The sequence below is a fragment of the Schistocerca serialis genome, chromosome 2 (genome assembly GCF_023864345.2).
Source record: "Schistocerca serialis cubense isolate TAMUIC-IGC-003099 chromosome 2, iqSchSeri2.2, whole genome shotgun sequence".
Lineage (NCBI taxonomy): Eukaryota > Metazoa > Arthropoda > Insecta > Orthoptera > Acrididae > Schistocerca > Schistocerca serialis.
In genome coordinates, this window is record NC_064639.1 from 788328226 (window position 1) to 788340371 (window position 12146).

Genomic DNA, 12146 nt, shown 5'->3' on the forward strand with positions numbered 1-12146 from the left:
GCTGGCCAGGGCAGCAGTCGAACATTTTCTGTATCCAGAAAGGCCCATACATGACCTGCAACATGCGGTCGTGCATTATCCTGCTGAAATGTACGGATTCGCAGTCATCGACAGAAGGGTAGAGCCACGGGCTGTAACACATCTGAAATGTAACGTCCACTGTTCAAAGTGCCGTCAATGCGACCAAGAGGTGACCGAGACGTGTAACCAATGACACCCCATACCATCACGCCGGGTGATACGCCAGTATGGCGATGACGAATACACACTTCCAATGTGCGTTCACCGCGATGTCGCCAAAAACGGATGCGACCATCACGATGCTGTAAACAGAATCTGGATTCATCCGAGAAAATGACGTTTTGCCATTCGTGCACCCAGGTTCGTTGTTCAGTACACCATCGCTGGCGGTCCTCTCTTTGATGTAACGTCGAGGGTAACCGCAGCCATGGTCTCCGAGCTCGTAGTCCATGCTGCTGCATACGTCGTCGAACTGTTCGTACAGATGGTTGTTGTCTTGCAAACGTCCCCATCTGTTCACGCAGGGATCGAGACGTGGCTGCGCGATCCGTTACATCCATGCGGATAAGATGCCTATGATCTCGACTACTAGTGATACGAGGCCGTTGGGATCCAGCACGGAGTTCCGTATTTCCCTCCTGAACCCACCGATTACATATTCTGGTAACAGTCATTGGATCTCGACCAACGCGAGCAACAATGTCGCGATACGATAAACCGCAAACGCGATAGGCTACAATCCGACCTCTATCAAAGTCGGAAACGTGATGGTACGCATTTCTCCTCCTTACACGAGGCATCACAACAACGTTTCACCAGGCAACGCCGGTCAACTGCTGTTTGCGTATGAGAAATCAGTTGGAAACTTTCCTCATGTCAGCTCGTTGTAAGAGTCGCCACCGGCCCCAACCTTGTGTGAATGCTCTGAAAAGCTGACCATTTGCATATCACAGTATCTTCTTCCCGTCGGTTAAATTTCGCGTCTGTAGCACGTCATCTTCGTGGTGTAGCAATTTTAATGTCCAGTAGTGTATTATGCTTTAAAATGTAATAGTTAACTTACGGTACTGTAGACTGGCGATTGCAATGTATGGCTGCAAAGTCTGAGGTGTGGGATACGGTTTCAAGTTAGTCCTAGGACTATTTTTCGTAGATACGTGCCTTTTACCTTCAGCATTGCTTTGTGAATGAATAATAATTGCACCGTAGTTCAGATTCTTCATTAAACGACAGGGGTACCACAGTAAGTCAGCAGAGCAGAATAGTGCATTCATGAAAAAAAAATTCTTTAATACGGAAATGGACAGTTCTTACAGATTAGCCTATAATGGATCAAGTTGTTATTGGCATCCATACAGCGTGTTTTAAGAGGAAAGCGACACTTTAGAAGCTGATATTGCTGATGATTTGAAGGAAAATACATCCGTTTTGAATGGCGTTCGAGACGTCATTGTTTTAAACTGTTATGAAAGGAAATGATGCAGCTGATAGTAATAAATTATTATCAGTTTATTATTTGTGTTGCAGCATCAATATTTAAAAAAAATTCCCGGCATCTCCGGCACGTTTTGCAGCTTATGTACACAATTTTGCGTACTAATCGGAGCTGATGTCTACATTCTAGTACAATGTGTGAAAACCGATTAAAAAACTTGACCAAACAATATCTTCTTTGTTTGCAGTTTTCACTTGTTTGGTCTTTCTTTAAATAACCCTACCTACCTGAGGAATATCCTGGGACTGGCGACTGTGCAGTTACACCCCAGGGACTAGTGAAACGTTCCGAACGTGTTTCATTGAGCTACTGCACCACTGGTCGCGAGGAATACGTTGCGACTTTATCCTGCCGCAGATTGTTCTAGCACTTGTTGGCAATGGGACGTTTTTCAAATACTCCAGTGATAGAGTCTACTGTCCTCATACAAGAGGCCAACAAGGTTCGTACTGTGTGAGACAGGATAGTAGTTACGGGACTGCGCCTACATTTGGGAAAATGTGAAAATGTAATCACATGTCAGTTCTAGTATAATATATTTGTCCAGTGAATACCCTTTATTATCTCTATTTCTTCTTGGTGCAGCAATTTTAATGGCCAGTAGTGTATTGTCATTATCGTATTAGGTAAGAAAAAAATATGACTGCTACATGAAAGCAAATAGTCTGCAAAGATTTAAGTGCAATGCTAATGTTACTACAGGGAGCGATTGAAATGAGAATGACAACCGGCCATTTAACAAATCTTGTAGTTGGCCGAATACGTTTCGTCGGTCGTGATGTGCATCCATAAAGCTCAGTGTTGCGGCAGGGCGCGTCTTCACTGTAACTGACCGTGAAGGACACGGGAGCGCCGACCTCGGAGAGGCTCGTTTAACGAGCTGAGCGGTGACAGTAAATCCTGCTCAACTGGATGATCGCTTCTTGTGCCGCCGCGGAAGGTTACGTGTAAGAAACGGTCGTAAACTTGCCAGTGAATGAGTGTACTGTGCGGCAGAAGGCTCGCCCTTTCGCAGAACTGTGTCTGAAACGACAGGCGGGGACAGATGTAAACGGACTTCAGAGTGGGCGGAAGCAACAGGTGGAGGAGGCAGGCTTACAGCGCCTATCGACCCACTGGGAGAAGCACTGTCTTGTGTTTTGGTCCGATACACGAAGCGCGAAATGCAACACGAGTCTCCGCTGTTTGTCCGCGGGAATAGTTCTTCACGTGTAATAAGATATGCTGCTCTTCACCCCTTTGGTGTAAATACGTGTTGGGGTCCAAAAGTAACCGAAATTTGATTTTTGCGCGGAAATGGTTACGAGTATACTGAAGTGCCGCTAGGTGTCTCCCTTTATGGCTGTGAGCTAAGTGGTTTGGTGAGATGTTTGTGATCATATTTCCGTAGCTGTGTGTCCGTGGCTTTGCGGTTTTGCCATGGCTGACCTGAAAGAGAGTCGTGTGTGCATAAAGTTTTGTTTTAAACTTGGAAAAACCGCAGCAGAAATGTAACAGATGTCGCGACAAGCCTTTGGAGAGAACGCCTTAGGCTTGTGACTGGTATAAGCGTTTCAAAGCGAGTGAGCGTCCATTGATTAAGACGACGGTTCCGTTCGGGCGTCAACCAGCACCACGTCAGGAAATGTTCAGAAAGTGAGGGATATGATTCTGCAAGGTCGTGGACAGACTATCCAAGATCTCTCCAACACTTTGGGAAAATCTGATGGTACGTTTTAACGTATTCTGCTAGAATAATTGTACATCACATCATCGTCAAAGGTACAGCATGCAAACCTCTCCAGCAAGTAAGTAAGGAGGTCTATGTGGATTGCTTGTGCAACGATCAGACTACAATTATTCTCGTCACCATCAGTTCCACCCTTCCACATGACCTCGCCGAACTATACCCTTTGCTATGGGAACAGGAGATTTGTCTCTCTAAACAATTGCTTTCGAGTTTAGTCCCACGTTGTTTCGTTTCCGTTGTTTCATAAGTGGAAAAAAAGCACTCCGTCTTCAGGCCACAAGTGGCTCACCAGGACCATCCGACCGCCGTGTCATCCTCAGCTGTGGATGCGGATAGGTGAGGCGTGTGGTCAGCACACCGCTCTCCCGGTCGTTCTGATTGTTTCCTTTGATCGGAGCCGCTACTATTCGGTCGAGTAGCTCCTCAGTTGGCATCACAACGCCGGTATCCGCTGCGGCAAGTCCGTTGCCTTTCATAAGAGGAAGGGCATATAATATTATGTATTGTGCTGGATGTTTCCACTATATATACTCAACGACATTTATGAGGACATGAAGACAAAAGTTGTAAACCCTTCATATGTCAGCGAAGAATTCGAAATAAAAGTTGTGGTCCACCAAAGGTCTGTTTGGAGTCCACTGATATTGAGTCTGATCATGAACTATGTCACAGAACCTCTGCAAGAACTAACTACATGGACACTTTTAAAGGCTTACAACTTAGTTCTAATAGCAGAATCTTCACAGAAGACGATCTTGATACCTAGTGAACGGAGTTAGATCGTAGAGATCTTTTGAGTAAATAAGAGCAAAACGGATCACAAGTGTTGCAGCTTCTCAAGAATGACCACAAGTTTGTAACCTCCCCACAAAAATTTAAAAAAATAATATGAATATGATTCTAATCTAGTGTAACCTCCCCACAAAAATATAATAAATATTATGGATAATGATTCTGATTTAGTGTAACCTCAAAACAAAATTCTTTCACAGTGTAACCTCCCCACAAAATTCATTTACATTTATAGCCTCCCTACAAAATTCCTTTCACATTAAACTCCACACAAAATTCGTTTACATTTAATCTACCTACAAAATTCTTTCTAATTTAATCTAAGTTCAAAATTCATTCACATTTAGCGTAACCTCACAACAGAAAAATTCCTAAACCTCTCAACAGTAAAAATTATAATTATGTCGTTCACATTCAGTGTAACGTCCCAATTAAAAAATAAATTCAGTAAGCTGGTAATAAAACAATGTAACTAACCTCTCAATTAAATTGTCACTCACTTATGACTTTTCAATAATTCACTGTGAATTTAACCTGGTAAATTTTGGACGACACCAGTGCTGCGTCATGGCCCTGAAAGATCATTTTGAATAAAAAAAGAAAAACTCTCACCTCAATGAAGTCGCCGGATATATCTGCTCTTACAATAAATTTTTCCGGCACAGCTCTGTGCAATGCTGGCCGACCTATCTGTCATTTATGAAAGGGAGCAAGTGATTTTTCTATTGCAATAATCGGGATGATCATGGATGGGAGAAATTAGTAAATTCTTTAAATTGAAATGAATGCTTGTTAAAAGTTACTTTTTATGAGGAAGATCATTATTACGAGAGTTTTAAAACATTTACATGCGACTTGAGATAACATTACTACATATGCGCGAGGCTGCTTTTTACTTTGTACAATAATACTCAGGCTCCGGCATCGCTGCACCGCGACCGGGCCAGCCAACACGATACACCAGACCAGACCAGAGCAGACTCCAGACTAGCAACAACTTACTGCTACAGCTACTGCAGCCAACACTGCTCTCTGGTCAGAGACCTTGCATATCGCAGGCAGCGCATGAGCAATACATCGAAATTACATCTGCTCGGACCTCTTACAAGCTCTAAAATCGCAAGTAAATCTAGACAGTGCCGTTTCAACATCAATCGACAACTCAGGCACGCCAGATCAGTAATAACATCCATAACTTCCACCGATAAAGCCATGACGGTTGAAATGGAGTTCACTGTGCGAAAATGTCCACTGAAGTCGAAGGGAATATAGGCAAACGAGCGATAAGACCAGCTCTGACGTACTATTTAGAATATTGAACGATGCGCAAGTCATACGAACGGAAGCTCCAGGTTACAGAAAAGAGGACGTAATGCTGATGTGGAGAAGTGACAATATACGTGCAAGTAGAGGTACGTGTCTCCCCATCTGCTATGGGGAGACTCCTACGCCCCCATACGCACAATTCTACATCTACATCCACACTCCGCAAGCCACCTGACGGTGTGTGGCGGAGGGTACTTTGAGTATCTCTACCGGTTCTCCCTTCTATTCCAGTCTCATATTGTTCGTGGAAAGAAAGATTGTCGGTATGCCTCTGTGTGGGCTCTAATCTCTCTGATTTTATCCTCGTGGTCTCTTCGCGAAATATACGTAGGAGAGAGCAATATACTGTTTGACTCCTCGGTGAAGGTATGTGCTCGAAACTTCAACAAAAGCCCGTACCGAGCTACTGAGCGTCTCTCCCGCAGAGTCTTCCACTGGAGTTTATCTATCATCTCCGTAACGCTTTCGCGATTACTAAATGATCCTGTAACGAAGCGCACTGCTCTCCGTTGGATCTTCTCTATCTCTTCTATCAACCCTATCTGGTACGGATCCCACACCGGTGAGCAGTATTCAACAAGTGTACTGTAACCTACTTCCTTTGTTTTCGGATTGCATTTCCTTAGGATTCTTCCAATGAATCTCAGTTGGCATCTGCTTTACCGACGATTAATTTTGTATGGTCCTTCCATTTTAAATCACTCCTAATGCCTACTAGCAGATAATTTATTGAACTAACTGGTTCCAGTTCCTGACCTGCTATATTGTAGTTAAATCATAAAGGATCTTTCTTTCTATGTATTCGCAGCACATTACACTTGTCTACATTGAGATTCAATTGCCATTCCCTGCACCACGCGTCAATTCATTGCAGATCCTCCTGCATTTCAGTACAATTTTCCATTGTTACAACCTCTCGATTTGCTACAGCATCATCCGCAAAAAGCCTCAGTGAACTTCCGATGTTATCCACAAGGTCATTTATGTATATTGTGAATACCAAGTGTCTTACGACACTCCCCTGCGGCACACCTGAAATCATTCTTACTTCGGAAGACTTCTCTCCATTGAGAATGACATGCTGCATTCTGTTATCTAGGAACTCCTCAATCCCATCACACAATTGGTCTGCTAGTCCATATGCTCTTACTTTGTTCATTAAACGACTGTGGGGAACTGTATCAAACGCCTTGCGGAAGCCAAGAAACACGGCATCTACCTGGGAACCAGTGTCTATGGGCCTCTGAGTCTCGTGGACGAATAGCGTGAGCTGGGTTTCACACGATAGTCTTTTTCGAAACCCATGCTGATTCCTACAGAGTAGATTTCTAGTCTCCAGAAATGTCATTATACTCGAACATAATCAGAGATATATGCTACTGTGCACCGGTGCATGCGGCTCGTTGCCTCTTCGTGCAGCGGCTGTATGCACCTAGTGCGCGCAGAAAGTCGCACAGTTGTAAACGCACCTTAAGACAGAGTAAGAAACGAGAACACCCAGAGGGTCTGGCCGCCCACCGAAAAGCACGGAAGGAGAAGTGCTATATTTCCAGTTTTACAGATGCTTATTTGTCACGGACAGTAGCTCGGCGTTTTGAGGAGCCACTTCATTGCCTTCATCTGAGATCCCTGTCAGTTTATATGCACGCTTTAGCGGTCACGAGTGTGCGAAACTTGCAGATGTGCGACTGCCCTCCTGTGTCGGCTGCAGAGGTGTGACATCCGCTCGCTTCTCGCCCCTCCCCCCTCCCCCTTCTTTGTATTTCCTCACGGCGGGGGCCCGCAAGTCGTAGCAGACGTAGCAGAGCTGCAGCCGGAAGGAAGCGGGTCGGCGGGCAGGCCGCTCTTCATTTTCTTTTTACTGCTCCGCAGTGGGCGGCGCGGCGGGCCGTTGGTGCGCCAGCCCAGCGCCAACTGTCGCCAACCGACTCTTCTCGGCCTTCCCCTTCTCGTTCCTCGTACCACATCCTCATTATGAAGCATCCTTGGCAACACACTCTCGGATCTGGAGTTTCTTGACAGCTTCAGGCTAATGCCAAGGCGGTTACTTAAGAAGACCAAGCCTTTGAAATAGGTAACAGCTGGTCAGTGGTCACTGATTCATTACGGTCCATTTCTGTTTTGAGGTGCAAACGAACATCGTCCACACCACATGCCTCTAGTGATATGAACTCTACTTACACGGGAACCTCCCCCATCGCACCCCCCTCATATTTAGTTATAATTTGGCACAGTGCATAGGCCTTGAAAAACTGAACACAGATCAATCGAGAAAACAGGAAGAAGTTGTGTGGAGCTATGAAAAAAATAAGCTAAATATACAAACTGAGTAGTCCATGCGTAAGATAGGCAACATGAAGGATACTGTGAGCTCAGGAGCGCCGTGGTCTCGTGATTAGCGTGAGCAGCTGCGAAACGAGAGGTCCTTGGTTCAAGTTTTCCCTCGAGTGAAAAGTTTACTTTTTTTATTTTCGCCAAGTTATGATCTGTCCGTTCGTTCATTGACGTCTCTGTTTACTGTAATAAGTTTAGTGTCTGTGTTTTGCGATCGCACCGCAAAACCGTGCGATTAGTAGACGAAAGGACGTGCCTCTCCAATGGGAACCGAAAACATTTGATCGCAAGGTCATAGGTCAACCGATTCCTCCACAGGAAAACACGTCTGATATATTCTATACGACACTGGTGACGCCATGTGCGTCACATGACAGGATTATGTTGTCGACCCACCTAACTTGTACACTTGGCGAATGGGTAAAAAGTTTCTTCTACCTTGCCCGATTTAGGTTTTCTTGTGGATGTCATAATCACTCCCAAAAAAGTGATGAAAACATAAGTGTTTGTCACATAAACTGCAACAAATGAATGCAACAGTTTCACAGTCGCACAGTTTTCCCTGTGCTCTGTCAAAACATATTTTTTCAACGTTTTCAAATTTTTCCGTGTGTAGACCGTCAAATCCTGCATATGTCCAAGCAAATCTGAACATGCCCTGGAATTTTGGAGAGCGAAGTTGATTATGTGTGAGTGCCTGAACTTTGATAACTGTCTGAAAATAAAAAATTAAACTTTTCACTCGGAGGACGACTTGAACCAAGGACCTCTCGTTCCGCAGCTGCTCACGCTAACCACGGGACCACGGCGCTACTGAGCTCACATTATCCTTGATGTTGCCTGTCTTGCGCATGGACTACTCAGTTTGTATATTTTGCTTATTTTTTTCATAGTTCCACACAACTTCTTCCTGTTTTCTCGATTGATCTGTGTTCAGTTTTTCAAGGCCTATCCACTGTGCCAATTTATAACTAAATCTGTGGGGGGGGGGGGGGGTGCGATGGGGAGGTTCCGTTGTTAGCAGCGTATGACAGAAGTGTGTGCGGAAACCGCTTAAAAGCAACACCCATACTGCTCGTTGTACCAGACCAGTGGTTATTAGCCCTTTGAACACACTAGCACACGTCGCTCTTTCGCAAGGTACCGTTCTATGGCGTTCGATATACCGGCAAAGACCATGAACCAACAATTTTTGTACGTTGGAGAGAAACGTGGACGATTTCTTAATATTGTAATATACAGGATGTCTGTTTTAACTTCAAACAACTAAATATCTCGAAATAACGCATCGTACAAATTAAAAAAAAAAAACGTTCTACCTCAAAAGTTAATACAAGTAAGGGTAATACCAATCCGTGCTGCACCCGCCCACCTCCTAACCATCCCTTCTGCTCTGGTGGGATCGACGTCGTGTTTTCAAATGGGAACCCCAAATTTTTGCTCCATATTCGGATTCTAAGCCAAAAAATATGTACGATTTAATGAAGCCATTGTTTTGCATCCGTGGTAGATGGCGCTGTAATCGATAAATGGCATTTGTGTCTATTTTTCCAAGTAAGAATCGATACACTTGATTCTACATTTCACTTACGATGTAAATGTAAACCTTTGCGTTCTAACGGTTGATATTTATGTTCGTAATTTACTTTAGTGTTGCAAATGTGATTCTACAGCACAATACGGTTAGCCGTTTCAGCGTCTAGTTAGAAACTACATTTAACGTGATCCAGGAACAACGACGTGGATGAACAGTTTTCTGTTCCCACCGGCAATATTAGTGACACCCCTTACATGTCAACATTGGGCTGCTTCATTTCGTTGATCCCCTTTGCCTCTCAGGATTGGGGTGCTTGATTTCGGTTAGTGTCCATGTCACGTGCGCCTGTCACTACCACTTCGTTGACATTGTACGTTATTACAAGTAACGGGTAAGGCGAACTCTAGATTGCGGTATATTAGTAGAATCCTGAAGTGATGCAGTCCTCCAACAAAGGAAATAGCTTACAGTACGTTAGTTCGTCCAGTCTTGGAATATTTTTCGTCTGTATGGGACGCTTACCAGTGGGGTCTGATTCAAGAGATTGCGAAGGTCCAAAGAAGAGCAGCAAAATTCCTGACTGGTACATTTAGCCATCGCGAGAGCGTTACAAATCTCATAGAAAGTTTGAAGTGGGACACGCTTGCAGATAGACGACGCGCTAAACAGAAGGGGCTGCTCACTAAATTTTGAAATCCGATCTTCGCCGAGGATGTAGAGCATATATTATGACCACCAACGTTCAAATCGCGCAATGATCACCATTCAAAGTTAAGGGAAACAAAAGCTCATACTGAGGCGTTCAGGCAGTCGTTTTTCCCTCGCGCGATCCGCGAGTAGAACAGAGGGGGTGGGGGGGGGAGGTGGAAATATGAGTTTGGCGCGAATTGTGCCCTCCGCCACACACCACTTGGTGGCTAGCGGAATATATATGTAGATGTAGATATGTAGTTGTAGAATGATTGTGGTTTGTATTCCGCCGGTAGCAGCGCAGTGGCCAGCGCGAGAGTTGCGGTGCGGTGGTTGGATGGAAACGCACCGACATCATCCACCCTGATGGCGGGGTTCGACGGCGGCCACTGAAATCAAGCATTCCGATTGTTGGGGACTCAGCATAACCAACCCCGTAGAAGACAGAAACTACGTTGCCATACAAGTAGCTTATTTACCAGAAATGTCAATGATTAACCATATTATTTGTATTGTACAATCAAATTTTCAACACCAAAGTAAATTTCAACCGTTAGAGCACAAAGGTTTTTACGTATTAAATAGAATTTAGAATCAAATGCTTCGGCTCCTAACTTCAAAAACGGGCACACTTGATATTTGTCGATTACAGCGCCATCTACCACGAATGGAAAACGATGGTTTGAGTAAACCGTACATATTTTTTGGCGTAGAAACCGAATATGCAATAAAAATAGGGGGTTCCCATTTGAAAAAAGGAAGTCGACCGCGCCCACATAGGAGGGTGGTTAGGAGATGACCAGTTGCAGCGCAGACAGATGTCCGTACTTTGGTGTCCCAAGTTAAAACAAACACCTTGTATAGCAAAATACTAATGACGTCGCGGTTGGTGGCATGCAGACTTTTAACAAAAGCGAACAGTTTTTATAAAATCTATGTTCGTCGAGGCCTTGTGTTCAGCCATAAGGTAAAAAAGCGAAGATTTTATATTTTTGATCACTTTTGTATGAAACACCACAGTGAGTTATGCGATTTACGCAAATGAGGTGGAAATTAAATAATTCGTGATGACTGGGTGTTGTGTGATGTCCTTAGGTTGGTTACGTTTCAGTTATTCTAAGTTCTCGGGGACTGATGACCATAGATGTTAAGTCCCATAGTGCTCAGAGCCATTTGAGCCAATTAAATAATGTAAACAACTGGGGAGCCTAAACTGACCCTTTAAAATCTAACCTAGGCAGCAACGATAAGCTGAGGTTTGGGATGTATTTTTTGATTTCTGTTTTGCACTGTCGTGTTGGCTTTGTTCAGAAATCGTGCAGATTGCGTGCGTAAACAGCTCTCTATCATCTGCTTCACACAGACGAGTCAGATGTCTTAATCAAGTGTTGTCAGACTCGAACGGAAATGCTCTATGTATTGTTAGATCGATAACATCGTTGAGTCAACGACCACCAACTCAAACTGTGTTCTGGCCAAGTGCAGCGAAGTACACACGTCGGGCGCCTCCTCGAGTTTTTCATTGTCATCCGGCCAAAGACTGCTGAAAAAAGCTGAGGAGAAAAGCAGAGAGCAAGGTTACAGATATTCCCTTTACAGTGCTTACGCATCATGCAACACAGTGCTTTCCAGAAGTACAAGTTTGCTGTATATCTTCTCGTAGCTTTTTTGTTCACACACTTTCGTGTATTAAAGGAAAGAAATAGTCATTTCATTTGGAAAACTGTGAGAAAATATGCAGACCATATTCACGACCCATGCTTTGGAAGGATTTCGCCCGGTGTTGTGTAAGAGAGTAGCGTCAGCGCAATAAACGTAGAAGTATCGTGTAAAGAGTTGTAGCTCTCTATTTCATCAGGAAGAGACTAACGAAGGGTAGAAGGAATCGAAAGAAGCATGGATGCAGGCCAGCACAATTTTTTGTATATTCTACAATAGTTTTGAGCAAAAACTATTCGGTAGCATCCGGTCCTTTTTAACTAATATTCCCAAAAGAGATGTTCTGTAACCACAGTAGTTCCCATACACCAAGGTAAAACAATCATGAGATACCTCCTTTTGCCAGGCGTAGTGCATCATCTCGACGTGATATGGACTCAAAAAGTCGATGGAAGTCACCTACAGAAATACTGAACCATGCTGTCTCTACAGCCGTCCATAATTGCGAAAGTGTTGCCAGTGCAGGATTTTGTGCACGAACTGACCGCTCGATTATGTCACAT